The following is a 21064-nucleotide window of genomic DNA, read 5'->3' as shown; positions in this document are numbered from 1 at the left end:
GGTAGCTCATGCCTATAATCCTAATACTCGGGTAGGCCAAAGTGGGAGGATCACAGGCTGGGCATGGTGGCTCATGCCTGTATTCCCAATACTTTGGGAGGCTAAGGTGGGAGGATCACTTGAGCCCAGGAGTTGGAAACAATCCTGGGCAACATAAAGAGACCCTTGTCTCTACAAAATAAAAAAAAAAAATCTAGTTAGGAATGCTGGTGTACTCCTGTAGTCCCAGCTACTCAGATGATTGGGAGGCTGAAGTCCCACTGAAGTCTACCTGAAATAATTTAGCTGCACAGCACCACCTGTAGGAAATCTATGTGTGGGTGTTGCACTGTACAATGACCCAGGGTAGGTTTGGTTTTTAGAAACCTGATAGTTTATTTTCCTTAACTTCTGACTGGATAAGTACAACATGTTAAATACTGGTGGGTGGGTTTGTTTGTTTGTTTGTTTGTTTTGGAGAACTTAATGATAATGCTTTCTAGGCATAGCACTATGACTCACAGTTTTTGCACTGAGTATGTCTCAAGTAATCTTAATTGACCAGAGGAAAAAAAAACACATATTACTAACAGGTGTTACATTCACTAGCTCCTTTCTCTTTTAAATTGTTTTTTCTAGAGACATTTCCTACATCTTCAGTGAGACATAATATTTGTTTGAATCATTTCTCACTTGTTAACTGATGCTATTCTTGAAGCTAGCACAGTGCTTTGCACGTAATAAGTTTTCCACAAATGTTATTGAATGAGTGAATTACACAGAGTCTATTCATCTGTATCTCTTTGGGGGAATGCCTATAATGGTTTTAGTTCAAATGCCCCTTCTTTGTAGAGGCTTCCCCTGATCCTCTAATATGGAATAACCAAGTACTGGTTGTTGTCTTTCATAGATATCAGCTTTTTTTCCCTTTTAAAGTACTTACTTACTATATTCACTTATTTGTGGTTTAATGTGGACTTCATCCATTTGATAGAAAGCTCTATTGAGGGTGAGGCCCATGTCTGTTCTGTTCCTCATTCTAGCACAGTCCCCGGTACAAGGTGATGCTTAGTAAATACTAGATAGCTATTACTAAACAGCAGATGATTGGATGGATGAGCGACTGTTACCTACTCACCTGCACATCTGCAGTGAGTTACATGCTGACCCTATTCCACTCTTGAACAATAAAGAACAATGAAGAATACCATAGGAAGTGGCCATAAGCACCCCTTATGTCAGCAAATTGTTAGAGATTGAGTGGCTAAAATGAATAGGTTTTATGATCTAGTAAGATTATGCTCCAGTGTTATCAGGTTTGGGATAGATAACTTCTATATTTCAATATATAATTATATGGCCTTAGATAGCCCTAGATGCAATTCTTGCTCAAATAACAAACTGTGTGATCTTGATCAAATTACACAACCTTTCTGAACCTCCTTTCTTAATATGTAAATTTGAGACACAAATAGTACTTACTTCACGTGGTTGTTTAGAAGATTTAACAAAGTAATGTATGTAAAGTATGCAGTTTAATGCCTAGAATGGAATAAGGAATGAGTGCTCAATAAAAGTTATTATTAAATTAGTAATAACATTAGAAACCCATCAGTGGACTAGCAGTGTCCCAGGACTCAATTGGATTGTAATTAAATATAATAAAAAATGTCTTATGCTTAACTTCAGTGAAAGGAATTAGTACTTTCCTTTTAATGGATAAATAATGGAATCAGATTAATTCCCTACTGTCAAAACTGGATTTAGTAAGATCTGAAAGATTATAACAAGGGACACTACCACTATGGATGAAAACATCTCTGTCCTCCAAATATTAAAGTTATTTAATAGTATGTTGGATGCTCTTTTAAAATCTCTTTGACAAGATGAAAATTCAAGCACACAAGAGTTTAAATATGTTATAACCTTACCAAAGTGTGATATTAGCAGTATCTTACAGTAAAAAAATTATGTAAATGTTCTTTTAATTTTTGTCAAAGCTATATTAGAAATATTAGAAATATATTCATTTTTTCTTATTAGAAAATAAACATAATCTTTGAATATAATGTTTAAAAATGTTTAGTCATATTGACATGACATATGTATATATATATATATATACACATATATATAACAATTTAGATAATTTACAGCGACAAGTAAGACCTAAATTACAGGAACCATAAACCTAATTATTTCAAATGGAATAATCTTGCTAACCAGTGTCACTCATTTCAAGGGAACAAAGGCAATGGCTTTTTAAAATGTCTTGTCTCTATTAATAGTTCTAATTTTCCACAAATTATACCAGAATTCTCCTATATCACAAAGACAGCAAAAGCTGGACATTTATTTATTCGTCAAATGCAAGAAAATGCATACTCCACCTAACCCTTGGCCACCTATGTGGGGATCAGTGCAGCCTTTTACTCTACAGCAGTCAGCCTACAATTTTCTCATCATTTTTCGATCTGGGCAAAGAAAATTCAGAAAGAAATTCTCAGATTTCAGACCTTGTGTCGATGTGAGTGGTATATTGTGGAGTAGTTTTTCTTCATGTTACTCATGCCCTCAAGTTTTTGATGGGATAAAAACTTTGGCAAGCAATCAGTCTCTTGTGTTTGTCATTTCATTTCCATTTCAGGAGTTGACAGGGTGTGTGATGAAGAAGAGAGGGTTTGGGTACTGGAATTCTAGTGCACAGCTTCTAGGGCATGTTGGAGACACTACCTCACCCTGCTCTTCTTTTTTGTCTCTGGAACATAAAAATTAAAATATAGTATCAAAAGTGATACTATATTTGCTGTTATACCTACCTTTTTGGAAAGGGCTATGAACTCAAGACATGGGTGAGAGTGACAGTGAAATATTGCATTTTTAGATTAGGAAGACCTTCTTGATGAATGAATATCACTTTTACATCATTACAAAGTTGAAAGATACTTGTATTTTCATTCTATCTGAGATGATGCCAAGCAAATACTATCCTTTCATGATTACATATTAATGTACTTTCTGAAACACTTTGATATTGGATATTTTTATGTTTGCATGCCTGTCTGGCATTATCAACTCTCTCTCTCTCTCTCCCTCTATCTTATCATTCCTCATTGGCATACTAATCTAAAGACAAACAAACAAACAAAAAACCGAAAAGGAACATTACACTCTTGAGATACTTCTCCATTTATTACCTTCTCATCCCAGCAAAACTTAAAGAAAGAGTTGTCTATAATTGGTGTCTCTACTTACTCACCACTTTTTTTCAACCCAACCTGCTTTATCTTGGCTTTCTTCCTGTATTCCATTAAATTGGCCCTATATCTTGCCAAAGCTCTCAGCCAATTTCCCATTCTCATCTTACTCTACCTCTCAGGAGCAGCTGTTGTTGAACACACTCTTCCTTTTAAACACATCCTGCTTGAAACATGCTTCTCTGGCTTCTGTGACACCAATCTTCTGGTTTCCCTACCTCAGGGCCACTTTATCTCATGGCTGTTTCTGGATCTTCCTTCTTTACAAGAATTCTGTATGTAGGGATCTCAGGCTTTGATCACAGTAAGCTCTTCCAGCTGCATTCTCTTCTAGTTTTGTGGTACTAATATATCCATACAATAATGCGTCTCAAATGTCCAGCTCTGGACTTGTTTGTTCAACTGTCCAAATAGAACCAATAGGATCCATATCTATCTACATATCTAGATATAGATATGTAGATATCCATATATGTACACATGTATATCTCTCTGTCTCTCCCTATATGTATAATCTATATAATATATATACACACACACAAAGAGAGAGCTAGAGAAACAGAGAGATTTATCTTAAGGAATTGGCTTACACAATTATGGAGTCTGGTGACTAAAATCTGCAGGGTGGGCTAGCAAGCTGGAAACCCAGAGAAGAGCCAACGCCACAGTTCAAGTCTGAAGGCCGTCTGCTGCGGAATTCCCTCTTGCTTAGGCGAGGTCAGTTTTTTGTTCTGTGCAGGCCTTCAACTGATTGATGAGGCCCACCCAATTTGTGGAGGGCTATCTGCTTTACCCAAAGCCCATCAATTTAAATGTTAATCTCACCTAAAACATCCTCACAGAAACATCCAGCATAATGTTTGATAAAATATCTGGGCGCTGTGGTCCAGCCAAATTGACACAGAAAATTAACCATCTCAGAAATCATCATTTCAACATGGATGTCTAAGAGGTACAAAGAAGAGGGAGGCATAAGGGCCAAGTGATGCTATCCTCTTTATAAATCAGAGAGAAGTTAAGATTCTTTTTGAAAGCCAAGGGAAGAGTGAACTCAAGTGTATTCTTGAGATGTAGCCATTGTACTATATTCTCAAACTAGGGGCAAATATCAGGGCTAAGAACACTGTAAATAGTTGTTTAGTGTAAGTCTTTATACTTACATAGATAACTCCCTGATGGGGATTGATTTATCTGAATGTAACCCTATCATACATTGAAAATATCACAAGTCAAAAATGTATTTATCACATCTAATCTACTGAATATCATAGCTTAGCCTAGATTACCTTAAATGTGCTCAGAACACTTAGAATAGTCTACAGTTAGGCAAATATATCTAATACAAAGCCTATTTTATAATGTAGTATTAAATATCTCATGTAATTTATTGAATACTGTACTGAAAGAGAAAAACAGAAAGATTGTACGGGTGCTTGAAATACTGTTTCTACTGAATGCATGTCACTTTTGTATCATAATAAAGTTGAAACATACTAAGTACATCATAAGTCAGGAACCATCTGTACTGAAACACCACTCAGCTACTAGATAACCTTACATGCCCCGATACCTTTGAAAGTTTTGTCCTAAAACAACTTACTTACTCCCAGAATTCAAGGTCCTCTTCAGTCTCCTCACTGGAATAGCAGTTTTGCCACTACTTTTAATTAGTTGCAAAAGTAATGGCAGTTTTGCCATTAAAAGCAATGGCACTCAACATAATGCCTCTCAGACTAATTTACTTTTGCACCCAACATAATACCTCTCAGACTAGTTTTCTGACGATTGAACTCTTCAAACTTTATGTGTCTAAAGTAGCCATTAACCTTACTCTTTCAATGATCACAGCTTCAGATCACTCAGCATAATTTCCCTTCTCTCTTATTCATGAGACAAAAGTAGTGAATATTGTTATCCTAAAGGACTCTTTTCAAATGACCCATTTTTATATCAGTCAGAAATTTTAAACACATGTGAGAATCAAATGCTAGACTTATAGGGCAAGATCTAGTTCTTTATTCCTTTTCTTATATCTAGTGATTGTTTCTGTCATCACAATTATTGTAAAAGCATCTGGAATTTAGTGTCTAAAGAAACTCAGTCTGCCAAATTCAGACATAGTATTCCAAATGGTACTTATTCATAGTTTTCCTCATTGTCTTCCCACCCAAAATGAATACTTGGATCGTAAAATGGTAGGGAGAGTCCTTTATAACTCTCCTCATATAGCAACCTTGCTCATAGAATAAACTTTCAACACTCCTCCCACCTATTCAAACTCACTTTTTCTCAGTGGAACAGGAACACTTAATCTGATTGGTAAGAGCCTAACATTCATTGGGCCACCTCTTACCAGTGGGTGCTGTCACTGTGCTTCAAATGGCCTCAAGTCCCTCCTGCCCTTGGGATAGTGACCTCCTTAGTGACAGCATACTTGGGTAGGGCCATGGCCATATTTTCAGCCCTCTGTCTTTAGCTTCTGAAGAGCTGCAGTTCCAGTCATCTTAGATTCAGGAAAGGTGGACATGGGATGCTCCTGTTGGCTGGAGGCCTAAACCATATTCATGGATATGAGATTAGCAGGAACCCTGCTTTCAGAGAATTGTTGGTCCTTCCCCAGATTATTAAAGCAGTACTTCCTGTTCCATGGTTCCTTGACCATATACACTAACAGCAAGAACCCCTGGGGAGGAAAAGAGGTGAAGGGCCCCAAATTCCTAACATAATAATTGAAACAATCTAGAAGTTAAACAGAATTTCAGATCTATTAGTTTCCTAGTGCTGCCATCATAACAAATTACCACAAATTTAGTGGCTTAAAACAATACCCATTTATTGTCTCACAGTTCTGGAGGTCAGAAGTTCTGGCATAGTATGGCTCAGCTGGCCCTGCTTTGGATATCACAAGGCTGAAATCAAGATGCTGGAAGGGCAGTGTTCCTTTACAAAAGCTTGGGCATCAACCTGCTTCTAAGCTCATTCAAGTTGTTGGCAGAATTCAGTTCCATAAGGCTATAGGACTGAGATCTTGTTCTCCTGCTGGCTGTCATCAAGGAGCTGTTCTCAGCTCCTAGAGGCTGCCCATATTCTTTGTCTCATGATCCTTTCTTCCATCTTCAAAGCCAACAATGGCAGGTTGAGTACTTCTCACACTTTGAGTCTCCCTGACCTCTCTTCTGTCTCCCATTTCCTCTGCTTCGTCTCTGTCTGCCACTTTCTTCTTTTAAAGGCTCCAATAATTAAATTGGATGCATCTGGATGATTGACGCTACTCTCCCTATTTTAAGTTCAGTTTATTAGTGACTGATTAATTCTATCTGCAAAGCCCCTTTACAGCATATATAGATTAGTGTTGGTTGAATAATCAAGTGACAGAAAGCTTGGGGGGTGTGGGGACATTTTTAAAATTATTACTACCACATAGTTCACCTATTTTTCAATTATAACTCTCATCACTTCTCATAGTTCTGGCTAAATTTTCACTTTTGCCCACAATGTTCAGGCATCACACTTTGTTCACTAAAACTGCTCTGCCCAAAGGTGAACCATCTTCTAGCACGCTCTGGCTGTGTTTCATAGGACAAGTCCCTACACCTCTCTGAGCCTCCCTTTCCTAATATACAACAGAGATCAACCACTCTACAACATTATTCCAAACATTAAATGAAAATATATTGTGAATAAACTTTGAAAATGGCAAAATGAAATGCAAATGTTTATTGTGTTAACTTATGTTTTAATGTATTTATTTTAAAAATTAGAGTGAAAAGTTTTCTTGTTTATATGTTTTTTGAATATGGTGATTTCTAAACCTACTTGGAACTGAAGTCAGGAAACCTGAGATAGAGTTCAGTCATTAGCTGGATGACCCTGGGCACATCATTTGATTTTTCAAACCTTTTTTGTTCTCATGTGTGAATTAATGTGTTTGACAAAAGGAAGTCTAATGTCCCATTCTGTGCAAAAATTATATGCTTCTATTTTATGTTCTTTCTTCAAGATGTATTAAGAATCAGAGTTGTAAGAAGCAATCTACTTATAGTCAGTTCTTCACAAGATGACTGTAAAATGCCCAAGACAAGCTCGTAACACTGAGACTAGAAATCTCTTCTAGGATAACCTGAAATGTCTCTGTAAATCCTAGCAGGTTTTCAGTCTTTTATCATTTAAGTAAGCATTTCTTCAGCACCCAATTTAAAAATATTTGGCTATTGAACAATTTCAGTTTCAAAATTCATATTAGTTAATTGACTAAATTTTATGTTTCAAAAAATACTAAATATCTTGCACTAAGTAAAAATTATCCTTGAATTTTGTTTTTTTAAAAAAATCAAGCGTGAACAGAAAATCTAATTCAATATTTGTGAAGTTCTTGATTTCTTCAATTTTTCGAAGTTTGTACATTAAGAAATAAATTGTAAAATTTTCCTTTTCTCTCCCCAAGAATTTTGTTTTTATCTCAAACAAACCATGAAGATTAAGCTGTGTCTTCAGTTACTGTCTCAAGAGTCACTAATAATGCATTCCATTTTGAATGTTAGTCTATTCTACTCCCTGGATCTGGAACAAACATTATTTTTACAAATTTAATTTTGAACGTTAAAAAGGAAGCATTTTTCTCAAATTTTCTTTTAGTGGGTTTTCCAACATAGGACACTCATTTTTTTATCACAGCATTGATGAAGGAATTTAGGAGAGCAGGATTGTGAATTTTCAAGTCCCTTTTCATTTGATAGGCACTGTGGAGAGCCCCACTTCTGCAGGGGCCATGCCAGAAGCAGGAAAATGACTGGGTGGGCTGAGTGTGAGCACAAGTTCCTGTCACATTTGAGTTAGTGCTTCTTAAGAGTCAGGGGAATTAGTTATTTTTGACCACACTGTGGTGGTCAACCAGTCTTCACTTAAAGAAAATAATTTCCTTTGCCACAGTAATCTCTCAGGTTGCTGTAGCTGGCTAGACTTGAAGTTTCACAAGATGGATGTGGCATACGGTGTGTTCTGCTGTAATCAGTTGCATGTGTGTGATGCTTTCAGTCCCATGGCCTGAGAGTAGGGTTGGAGTGGAAATATTAGTTGGTCCGAAGCAAGGCAACAGTGTGGGCTCACATACTCCACATACAGTTTCTTATCTGGAAGTTGGCACTTTGAACCTGAGGGTTTAGACCCAGCAGAGACAATAAAAGACAAGATAGGCCAGGTGCAGTGGCTCACACCTGTAATCCTAGCACTTTGGGAGACCGAGGTGGGCAAATTGCCTGAACTTGGAAGTTTGAGACCAGCGTGGGCAACACAGTGAAACCCCATCTCTATTATAAATACCAAAAAAACTAACTAGGCATTGTGGCATGCACCTGTAGTCCCAGTTACTCAGGAGGTTGAGGCAGGATAATTGCTTGAACCCAGGAGGCAGAGGTTGCAGTGAGCGGAGATTGCACCACTGCCCTTCAGCCTGGGTGACAGAGCAAGACTCCATCTCAATTTAAAAAAAAAAAGGAAAAAACAAAGACAAGATAGTGGTGGGGACTGTAAGAATGGAGAAATATAAGGATACAAAAGTAGCGAAAAAATAGTAGACCTTGACTTGGAGCTGCAAAAGAAAGAGGAGAAAACAAGACGTGCATAAGGCAAGACACCAGCTGATTCCTTTGTTAATTCATTTAGCAAACTGAGCACCTACTTTGTGCTCAGGACTGTGCTAGTTGCTGAGGACACAACAATGAACAAATTGGACACCCTTATTGCCCTAGAGTAGCCTATGATCTATGAGGAAGGCCAATCTAAAAAGTATATTTAGGCACTACCTACATCCTACCCCTGCTCAGAAAGAGAGAAACTCACCTGACCTGGTAGGTCCTTCCAGTCCTCCCAGAATGTATTCAGGTGAGCAATAAGTCCTCATCATGTTGGCTCTGCCTCACTGTGGTTCCTCAATGACAAAAGCTATGGGCTTAAGGAAACAATTTTTAACGTTCACAGTCTGAAAGGCTGTTGGCAAGCCATAGTTCATGACTATTTCTGCCAGACAGACTTGTTTTTGTTGGGGAAAGAATAATTACAGAGTGACATGTACATTATCCGTAAATGGAGTTGGAATATCTTTGCAGGATGGTCAAAGAGTTTAGTTACTTGATGTAAGAATGGGTGAGGGCAAAATAGGATGCAATTGGGAAGTAAGCTTAGGTGACTTTCTTTCTGTCTTCCTTTGGTAATCAAACATAATCCTTCACATGCTTGTACTGAGCACCACACTAGTGTTGCCTTCCTGGGTCAGACTCTGTTTTCCCAATTCCAGCTGTAGTTTTCCTGTATCTCAGTTCCAGATCTTGCTAGGTGACAGGAAGTATTTGATAAACTTACTCAACCTGAACTGTAGTGGGTAGGTACTGTGTTAAGGGTCCTGGTTTTCTCTTTAGCAACTGTTAATGTCCCTATGGGCCAAATAAATTAGTAATGGGGGATTTCAGGCAGAGCCAGGGAAAGGGCAGAGGGTTCTGGGCTTTCGTCAATTCTTTGCCTATTCTCTAAATGTGTAAATCTGCCAAGGCTCTCACCTGTCTGTCACTGATAGAGAGAAGGTGGAAGCATTTGGGGGTAGTTCTGGCAAAGCTTCTCATTCACCACACATGAGAAGCCCCTATATTTTTCCAGTAGAAATTCTAACAGCTTAGAAGCATATTTTGACATGACTTTTTAAAAGCACATTTTTCATTCTAAAATTGGGTAAGTGTACCCCATGCATAATAGTTTTTGTCAGATCATCCCGCATCAAAAAGTGTGGCCTTTTAGACTAATCACTGAAGTATGCTTTGAGTTTGAGACCCAACACCCATCCCTTTTCTGTCACTATTTGCCTTCAGCCTTCCCAAGAACTTTGAACCAGGCAAAATATCTGCAACTCCCATCACTGCACCCCCAGTGATGGACTCAAAGGAGGGTGACTAAAAGAATACCAAGGCTATTCTTCTAAGTGATCATTGTTTAGAAAGTGAAGTTTTGTTTATTTATGTTTCAATCTTTTAATCTTTTTTTAAAATTAAAAGGTAGAAGATTGAAATTAGAAATAATGCTCAGCATTTATATTTGTAAATATACTTATTTGCATATATGCTGAATTTAATATGTTTAAATATTATTTCAATTACCACTTATGGTGTATTTTATCATTCCCAAGGTCCTTATTATACATTTTCTAGTTTGATCTACATAGCAACTCTATGTAACCTACTATCTTTTTTTTTGTGACTAGGAGGAAAAAAGATCCACATAGATGCTCCCTATATAATTTCATATAATTCTTACCACAGCATTGAAAAGCAGGCATTATTTATGTGTTTATGTTTTGACAAGTGAGCATTACCCAGCTTTTAATCGGAGAAACCAGGATCCAGAGGCAGATATGCCTGACCTCAAAACCCCGTGTTCTTGCTCCCACCTCTGCCCTACCCCACCGAGGGCTGGCATTGTTCTGGCCCGGGAGGAAGCTCGTCTCTACGCACCATGACCTCCGTCCGTGGAGATGGCTTTTTTTCAGGAGGCGTATTCCACCAAGACAGCAGGTTCTCCCCACTCAGGGAGCGGGTGGTTGCCCTACCTACAGCACTCCCAGTCTCTGAAATTCCGTGGTGTGGATGTGGAAAAGTGCTGGTCCCAGCCTAAGTAACCAAAGGCAGGCATTTTGCTGCTGTTACCTACATGCAATCAATTATTGCCTTCTGCCCACCTAATCCCTTCATCCCTGTTTCTCTAAAGCCATTTCACCCTGCTTTTCACCTGGGAACTGCAGCACCTGGGAACCGCGAGTCCCTCCTTTGCGTCATTCTGCTGCTTCCCTCCACTTTGTAAAATGCAGATTTTGTTAGTCCCTCCGCACAAGCACACCCGCTCCTACCCACGTTTTTTAACCTAGAAATGTCGGCTCCTGTCAGGGTAGAAGGCAGGGGATATAGGAGGGGAGAAAAAAAATCAATGCCGGCTTCTGGCTATCATTTAAACACAATAGAACCAACTTCTGTGGACATCTGCTATTCTCAGGCTAAATTATGGCATTGGAAGGCTTCAAATTGGAGAAAGTACATTACCAAATCAGATTTATAAGTGACACTTTTGTGATTCCAATATTATGAAAACACACTCAATTCCTTATTCTTGTTGCATCTCTAACATTAGGATTAGCCTGGGCTTAAGTGGATAAAGAACTCATCTAGAATAAAATAGAGTAACCCATTTCAAAGCCTGCACAAGTAAAGCCATTTTGCAATTATTTATATATTTATATACTTAAAGTCTTGCAAATGTTGTCAACCCTAGCTCTCACTGAACATCTCAACATGGCGCCCAGGGGAGCCTTCAAACCTGACAGCCATTACCTATTTGTCAGGAACAAGGAGAGGTTTTAAAGAAGAATGAGGTCTCCCCCTTTCAGATGTAGAAATAAAGGGCTGGCTGAGAGACACATCCAAGAATAGGCAGTGTGAGGACCTAATGGGTCATGACAGCTCAGATATAGAAGTTATCTCCCCTCAGGAGGGGTGGCCCCATTATGCACTTGTGGTTATGTTTTGCTACAGCAGCCATGAGTGATGAGGCCACCCTTATCTCACAGAGATGAAGACCATATTTTCCAACCCTGTGGCATGTTCTTTCTGTGCACCCACTTAGGGCATGGATTTTATTTCCCAACTACACGCATGTATATATCTCACATACACAGCAGAAGAAAGAACTGCTTGTCTTTAAGTGACATTTAGTGATGAATGTGCCACTACTGACATCTTGAATGAGAACTCTCCCCCAAAACAGTAGACACTTGAATGACTTTCAAGAAAACCAACTCCCCTGCTCTATCAAGATGGCTTTCGTATCGATTTAGCTCCCTATGCCAAAACGTTTTAGAAATGGCACCACCACATTTTAAAAACCAGAGTGATCCCTTGTCTGAAAAGTGAAAGGCAAACAGAATCCTTGCCCATATCATTCCTGTGAATTGGATCACCTCTGTCCTAGAAGCTATCAACTCCGCAAACCTGAAAAAATGTGCATTTTCAGGTCAGTTATTTTCTAAAGCAGGCCTCCTGGTGGAAAGCCTTGGTGATACAAGAGCGTATGAATCTTAACCCTGCTTAAATCACCAGTCGTTCTATATTGTGCTTTCTCTTTTTAGTTTTAAATTATTTATTAAAAGACACAATCCCTGTTAGGGCAACCTCATCAGGATGGAGAACATGGATCCAGTGACTTGTGCATAAAATCTGCAACTCAAATGAAAACTGTGGGGAAACTTCAAACAGTGACAGAAGAGAAAAAACTCAAAAGTGAGGTGTTCCCTTTCTGATTTCAGTTCAGAAGAAAAGATGGCTTGTAAATATTTTGGTTTTATTAGGCAAATGTTTTTTTTTTTTTTTTCTCTCTCTCTCTTTTAAAGGTAAAATGCTTTTAGAAACCCCCACCTTGGCTTTCCTCATAAAAATGCAGGGAACCTTGCTTAGGGTTAGTTTTGTCCCTCCTTTAGGAGGTGCATGTGGGGTGTTTGGGAGGTGAAAAAGGGCTACTTGCTCTCTTTTTCTTTGCTTTGATGGATTCCTCCCCTCATCAACCATAGCCCAGCTCATAATTATAATGCAAAACAGCATCCCCACAGCCTGCTTGGTGCATTTCAAATCTGAAGTTCCTTGAAGTTCTAAGGATTTTTAAATATTGACATTCATTAATTGTGTGGCTTTTGTGACATAAATGCACAGTACACACTTTTATGTGCTGGAAACAGCTAAAAATGCCATGTCACAAGTGTTTACATGGTTGTTATGGAAAACGGTACCATGCTAATATATGTCTGCTTCTTAAATTCTGTTAGCAGTTGTAAGACAGTCAGATACCACCCGTGGGATCTTGTGCCCTCATGAAACACAATTACAATGAGAATATCTCATTATCTCATTGGCTTTAGCTTACTGCTCTGTTACCATGGTTTCAAATACACAGAGGAGACTGAAACTAAGAGTGCTGCTAACAAAGAACATATCCTTGTACAATGACATCAGATCATGTTAGACAGAATAGACTTAATTAAATACCCCCTGATGGAGGCCAAAATACAGAAGTTGGGTCTACTTTTTAAAAAGGAAACCTGCCATTTAAAAACATTCTGCTTAATTTACTTGAGAATTTTTAATTTTTTTTAACAGCAACTACAATAACGAAAACGACTCTGAATACAGATCTCATTTAATATTCACTGGTAGTAATGAGAAGTTAAAAAAAATGGAGAAGAAAAAGACAACTGTCAGAAGATACTGATATCAAATGTGGTTTTCTTCCAAGTGTCTGGCTACTGAGCCTAACCAATCCACAGATTAAGCACAGGGAATAGTTCGAGTGCAAACTATCATACCCTCTGCTGTTATGTGTCCTCGGAATTCCAAGCTTGAATTCTAGTCTTCCCAGATGAGACCTGGTTTTGCCAGATACACTCATGGCATTTCAACCTCTTTTCTGACACATCAAGTGTCTAACTTTGCAAAACTAGAATTACACAACTTATCATGAAGGGAAGCAAGTTGATTTTATTAGAAGAGAGATCACAACTTTGGACTCTTGGACTTACAACTGTTGTGTAGCTTGCTGTGGTTTGATTGATTTCCATCCCCTGGCTTACTCTGCATTGATGAAAGTACCTCATGACTCCAGCCAATGTGGCTTTTGTTTAAGCAAAGCTTTCAAATACTCTTTGGTATGAGAAATCATTTAGGCTTCAGAATTATCCCAGTGTATAACCATTTTTCTCCCAAAGACCTAAAATAGTGGCTCTCATTTCTCTATGTTGTAAAATTAATTTCTGTATAATAGAAATCTCCCTTGTCAATGTGAAGTTTATTCCTCCTCCCCATACCACACAGGCACACTAGAATCATAGCAGTTAAAAAAAAAAAGAAAAAATTTAAATCACTTATAGGCCCTGGAGACTATCGGGTGACATAATGTGACAATAATGACATCCCTAGTGGTGTTAATTGATTTTGTCCTGGTAGAGAGGGTAATTTGGCTTCCACAGTGACTGCGGGATCACGGACTTACTGATTGGTCTGCCTAGGTAGTATTACCATTAATGAACAGAAAACACACTTTCTTCCTTAAAAGATACTGGTAATTACACGGAAGGGAAGATGGAAAGCCATGGGTTCTTAATCGTTTAAGGAGTGTTCATTCTGAGCTGTTTACATTAAAAGGGGATATATGTTAAAAGACTGTGAATTAGCAATTCAGAGTCTCACTCCATAAAATCCAGCTGCTTTTCTGCTACCTTAGGAAGATTTGTGAAAAAGCCAAATGATTTGTAAAGTGTGTTTTAAGAGAAAAAAATAGCAATTGGCAGCCGCATGTGCTGTGTGATTAAAAGTGATACATCATCTGTCAGGCTGGCTTACTTTATTGGTCTACATTCCTTTCTTTATGGCTTCTAATTGGTGTGATTTTGAAAATATTTTTAAAATGAAAAACACATCTCATTCTAAATTGTGTGTGTGGAATAAGATATTCAGACAATTCTCTGATTTTCAGAATAGCTGGATAGATTTGGGAGTCATTCAAGCTGGAACGAAATAATTGAGATTATGTGAATAAAAATGATGTTACTCGTATCAGTTAAAGGCACCATTATTCTCTGTGTCCTCCGAGCTTGAAAACTTTGGAAGTATCTCAATTTGTTTCTCATCCATTGGGTTCAACTGGCTATCAAGTCCTATCCATTTTATGAGGCTTGGTGACATTCTGCCTGTAGGCATCAGTTCTGTCAAAGCAGTTGTTTATAGTCGGTATTCATCGTATTGGTGATATCTGTGCAGTACAGCAGCCGCACTTGTTGCTAAATATTTTGCATATTACGACTACATTCTACTATTTAAATATCTTTTGAATCTGCCCCTTTATCCCTATTAACATGCCACTACCTTAGGTCAACTTTTAGTTATCTCTAATCTAGACTCTTATAATAATTTTTTAAGGGGGATTATTAGCTGGTTACTCTTTTTTCTTTTTTTTAGTAGTAGTATTTAACTGGTCTTTTTTACTCCAATGCCTTCCTCCTCTAATCCATGCTCCACATTCTAGCCACAGTTACTTTGCATAGTTACGTAAACTATTTTTTAGGCCAGGTATGCTGGCTCACGCATGTAATCCCAGCACTCTGGAAGGCCAAGGTGGAAGGATCACTTAAATACAGGAGTTCAAGATCAGCCTGGGCAACATAGCAAGACCCTGTCTCTACAAATAAATAATTATAATATTAGCAGGCATGGTGGTGTATAACTATAGTCCCAGCTACTTGAGAGGTTGAGGCAGGAGGATCGCTTGAGACTAGGAGTTTGAGACTACAGTGAACTATGATTGCACCACTGTATTCCAGCCTGAATGATAAAGGACCTCAAAAAACAAAGAAACAAAAGCCTTATTAAAAAATATAAGTATTGTGTACACATAGAAAATTGCACAAATCATAACTCTACAGCTGTGTTGTTTTAGGATGGGTTCCCTAGAAGCAGAGCCTGAGATGGGGATTTTTACGCAAGTGATTTATTTAGGGAGAATTGTCCATTGAAACCTGTGAGAGAATAAGTGAAGCAGGCTCCGTCGGAAAAGTTGTGAAGAACTGTGAAGGGTCCAAGATTTTGCCTTGCTTGCAAACTAACAAATTAGCCTGGCACAATTTCATGGATGCTGGCAGTCTCTTGGGTCACAAATAAAGTGTTTTAGCACCTACAGCAATAGCAGAAGCCAGAGTATCAGCATTTGCACCAGCTCCCTGAGGCTGTTTCCCTAAAGTGATGCAAAGATGGCCAGGTAATGTCCTGCACAAGTAGTGGGTTATTTTAGAGGAGAGGAACCTGACCTTAGGGAACCTGAGTCTTTTACAATGGGTAGTAACCTGTCTGAACATTGCCCTGGAAGGATATGTCATTTTTCTTCCACTGGGTAGTAAACCTGCCCTTTGTTCCAGGGGGATGCTATTTTTATCTTCCAAGGCTGTTCACTATACAAACATCCTAGAAAGGAAGGTGCAAGAACATTCCCGCAATGCCTCTGGTTGGCAAGGTGCACAGAAATGTGAAAGTGCTAGGAAAAATTGTCTCACAACAGAAGGCTTTATGTTTGGCTAAAGTCTAGCCTCATGGCAATCCCTTGAGGAGCTCTGGAATACGGATAGCTCCTCAAGCAAGGGGGCTGCCTTTTTGTACCTCTCTTCTTTTTCAAGGATTTTTGTTTTTGTTTGTGTTTTTTCTATTCTTTGCTCTTTGCATTGCCAAATATGGCTTAAAATCAGCTTGTCAATTTCTAACAATAACAAACCAAAACCAAATTCAGGTATTTGATTGAGATTATATTGAATCTATAGGTCAACTGGGGGAGAATTTACTTCTTATAAAGTTAAAATGTCCAATCTGTGAGCATTTTGATATGTTGCATTTTGTTTTAATTCAGTTCACAACACATTTTTCTTAGGTCTTCTTTACTTTCTTTCTATAAAGGTTTGTAATTTTCAGTGTAGAAGACATGTATGGCCTTATTCGATTTATTTTTAGGGGTTTGATATTTTCTAATACTATGATAAATGTTTTTAAATTTTTGTTTTCAATGGTTTGTTGCTAGAATATAGAAAAATAATTGATTTTTATATTGCCTTGTATGCAAAGATATTGCCTTGTATGCAAAAATTTAAAAACGATATCCAAATTCATTTTCAAATTTTAACAGTGTTTCTAGATTCTTTTGGATTTTTAAGCACACAGTTATGTTGTCTATAAAGAACAATAATGTATCTTCTTTTCTAATCTTTATGTAATTTATATTTTTCTTTCCTTATTGCAATAGTCAATATCCTTAGCACAATGCTGAGTAAAAGATAGTGTACATCCTTCCCTCATTCTTCATCTAAGAGAGGCTTTTACCATTAAGTATGATGTTTGTTGTAGGCTCATTCATTCATTCATTTATTACAGATGCTCTTTATCAGATTAAGGAAATTTCCTTCTATCCTAGAATGTTAAGAGTTTCTAATACGAATGCATTTTGAATTTTATCAAAAGCTTTTAGTACCTTTATTTCGATGATTATAATATTTTCTCCTTTGTTTTGTTAATATAGAGAATTACATTTATCGATTTTATAGTGCTAAACCAACCTTGCATTCCTGGAATAACCCCAAAATAATTATGTTGTATTCTCTTTTCAATTTATTGCTGATTTTGATTGGCTAATATTTTGTTTAGGATTTCAGCACCTATGTTCATGAAAGAAACTGGTCTATAATTTTACTTTCTCATTACGTGTTTGCCAGGGTTTGGTATCAGATCATAGGGGCCTCATAAATAAGTTGGGAAGAATTATATCATTTTCTGTTTTCTGTAAGAGTTTGTTTAATGATTGGTATTGTTTCTTCTTTAAATTATTGAAGATTTTTAATTACTGAAGCAATTTCTTTGATAAATTTAGGACTAATCAAATTTCTTATTTCTTTTTGGGTCAGTTATGGTTGTGTTTTTCTAGGAATTTCCCCTATTGACATGTTCAATTTTATTGGTAAAAAGTTGTTTATAATATCCTTTCATTTTAATGTTACTTGTCATACTTTCTGATATTCATAATCTGCACCTTCTATCTTTCTCTCTTGTTCTTGATTAGTTGTAGTGGAGGTATATGAGTATATTGTTCTTTTCAAAGAACTAACTTTTGACTTTGTTAATTTTTCTCTAGTGTACATTTATTTTCTATTTCATTGATTTACATCTTTCTTTTTAAAAATTGTTCAATTTTTATTTATTTATTCATTTTTAGAGATGATGTCCTGTTTTGTTGCTCAGGCTGCCCTCAAACTCCTGGACTCAAGCAATTCTCCCACCTCAGCCTCTCAAATAGCTGGGACTACAGGCATAAGCCACTGTGCCTGGCTTTCATTTATGTCTTTCTAACTTTTAATTTGTCTTTGTTCTTTCATTGGGTATATTTTGCTGCTCTTTTTCTAACTTCTTGAGATGGATACTTAGATAATTAATTTGTAGCTTCTTCTTTTTTTTTTTTTCAACAGGGTCTCACTCTGTCACCCAGGTTAGAGTGCAGTGGCCCAATCATAGCTCACTGCAGCCTCAAACTCCGAAATTCAAGAGAGTCTCCCACCTCAGCCTCCCAAGTTATAGGACCACAGGTATGTGCAACCATGCCCAGTTAATTTCTTTATTTTTATTTTTGCTTTGTGGTAGACTGGTCTCAAACTTCTGACCTCAAGTGATCTTTCCACTTCAGCTTCCCAAAGTGCTGGTATTACAAGTGTGAGCCACTACACCTGGCCCTGTTTTCTTTTCCTATATTTGTGTTTTAGACTACAATTTTCTCTCTAAGTGTAGCTTTAGCTTCATTTCACACTTTGTTTTGCTGAATTTCATTGTAATTTCAGTAAGGACTTTAAAAAATTACCATGAGATTTCTTTAAATTGTATTCCTTTATTTGGATAACTCTTTTTTTTTTTTTTTTTTTTTTTTTTTTTTTTTTTTTTTTGTAGTTTTAGTAGAGACAGGGTTTCACCTTATTAGCCAGGATGGTCTCGATCTCCTGACCTCATGATCTACCCTCCTCGGCCTCCCAAAGTGCTGGGATTACAGGCATGAGCCACAGCGCTCGGCCTTTAGATAACTTTTAAAGTTTTTTTTTTTTGTTACTGATTTCTAACAATTTCACCAAGCTCAGGGAATATATTTCTAGAATTTAATTATTTGAAGTCTGTTAAAATTCACTTTATAAATCAGAATATGATCAATATTTGTAAACATTTAATATGCATTTGAAAACTATATTCTGAGGCACATTCTTAAGGAAGAAAGTAGATTAGGGTTTGCTAGGGCATGGAGGAAGGTAGAATGGGATGTGACTGCTAATAGTATGGGATTGTTTTTTTTTGAGGTAATGAAAATGTTTTGAAACTAGATAGTGGCGATGCTTGCAAAACTTTGTAAGTATATTAAAAACCACTGAATTATGGACTTTAAAAGGGTGAACTTTATGGTTTATGAATTACATCTTAAGACAGCTATTATAAACAAATATGAACAAATCAACTGTGCCGAAATACCCTAATATGTATTAAACTTTATCTTAAATCTCGGAAAAGAAAACCGTATTCTGCAGTTTTCTCTACACATGAATTAAGTTATTTTTGTTAATCCAATTGTTTAATCTATATCCTTACTTATTTTTGCCTATTTATTTTATCAGTTGCTATGCGAGAGGTATTAAAATCTCCAATTGTGATTATGACTGTGTCTATGTCTCCTTTTAGTTGTCAAGTTTTGCTTTAAAGCAAGTTCGTTTGTGTAGTCCAATTTGGAATTGTTATGTATTTCTAGTAAATTGACCCTTATGTCATTATAAAATACTCCTTTTCAATCTTCAGTAATGCTCTTTGCATTTATCTTATATTAATATAGCTAGACTTGATTCGTGTTTGCCTTATACAAAGTTTTCCATCTCTTGATTCTTCTTTCTGTGAATCTCTATTTAACATCTGTCATTTGCTAATTTGCATATAGTTACATTTTTATCTGGTCTGCAAAGTTTGTCTTTTAATTAGAGTATTCCGTCCATTTACAGCTGATGTAACTACTGATGTATTTGTGTTTAAATCTACCATCTTTCTCTTTTTTCTGTTTGTCTCATTTGTTCCTGTTCCTCTTCCTCTCCTTTCTTGTCTTCTCTTTATTAATCCATTACTTTTGCTATGTCATCTCCTACTCATTGTTTAGCTATTATTTTGCTATTCTTTGCATGGTTATCTTAAAGTTACAGTATGTATTCTCAACTCATAAATTTTAATACAAATGACCACTTTTACATTTTCTGAAAAATATAAAAACCTTAGAACTCTAACTTTATTAACTAATTTCATCTTCTATGTTTCCATATGATATATTTTTTTTTCTGAAGAACCTCTGCTTTTGTCTACAAAACCTCTTTTTATATACACTTTTCATACACAGTCTGCTGGTGATAAATTATTTTATTTTTGTTGGTTTTTAAATTTATGTTACTTTAATTTAAAAAAATTGTTAGAGAGGTATATTTACATAAAATAAAATTCACCAATTTTAAGTGTGTAATTTAAAGTGATTTCACAGGTACTTGAATTTGTGTAATCACACTATGATCACAGTAGAAAATATTTTCATTCTCTTGTGCCTTTATGCAATCAATCCTCTCCCCACAACCCCACCCTCTAATAACCATTGACCTGCTCTCTATCACTAAAGCTTTCCTCATCTAGGGTTCCATATACAGTTGACCCTTGAACAACATGAGTTTAAAATGTATGAGTCCAGTTTTTTGCAGATTTTTTTCAGTAAGTGTTAATATATTGGAAATGTTTTAATTGATTTGTGACAATTTGAAAAAACATGCAGGCAAACCATGTAGCATAGAAATACCCCCCTAAAAACAGAGAAAAAGTTATATATGTCATGAATGCATAAAATATATGTATGGCCAGGTGCAGTAGCTCATGCCTGTAATGCTGGCACTTTGGGAGGCTGAGGTGGGAGGATTGTTTGAGTCCAGGAGTTCAAGACCAGCCTGGGCAACATAGCGAGATCTTGTCTCTAAAACACACACACACATACACACACAAAAAATAAAAAATTAGCCAAGCATGGCAGCATGTACCTGTAGTCCTAATTACTTAGGAGGCTGAGGTGGGAGAATCTCTTGAGCCCAGGAGTTCAAGGCTATAGCAAGTCATAATCACATCACTGTACTCCAGTCTCAGCAACAGAGCAAGGGTCTCTCTCTCTCTCCA

Source organism: Colobus angolensis, unplaced genomic scaffold (genome assembly GCF_000951035.1).
Source record: "Colobus angolensis palliatus isolate OR3802 unplaced genomic scaffold, Cang.pa_1.0 Scaffold48, whole genome shotgun sequence".
Taxonomy (NCBI): Eukaryota; Metazoa; Chordata; class Mammalia; order Primates; family Cercopithecidae; genus Colobus; species Colobus angolensis.
The sequence above is the reverse complement of the archived record's forward strand: the minus strand, read 5'-3'. Positions refer to the sequence as shown.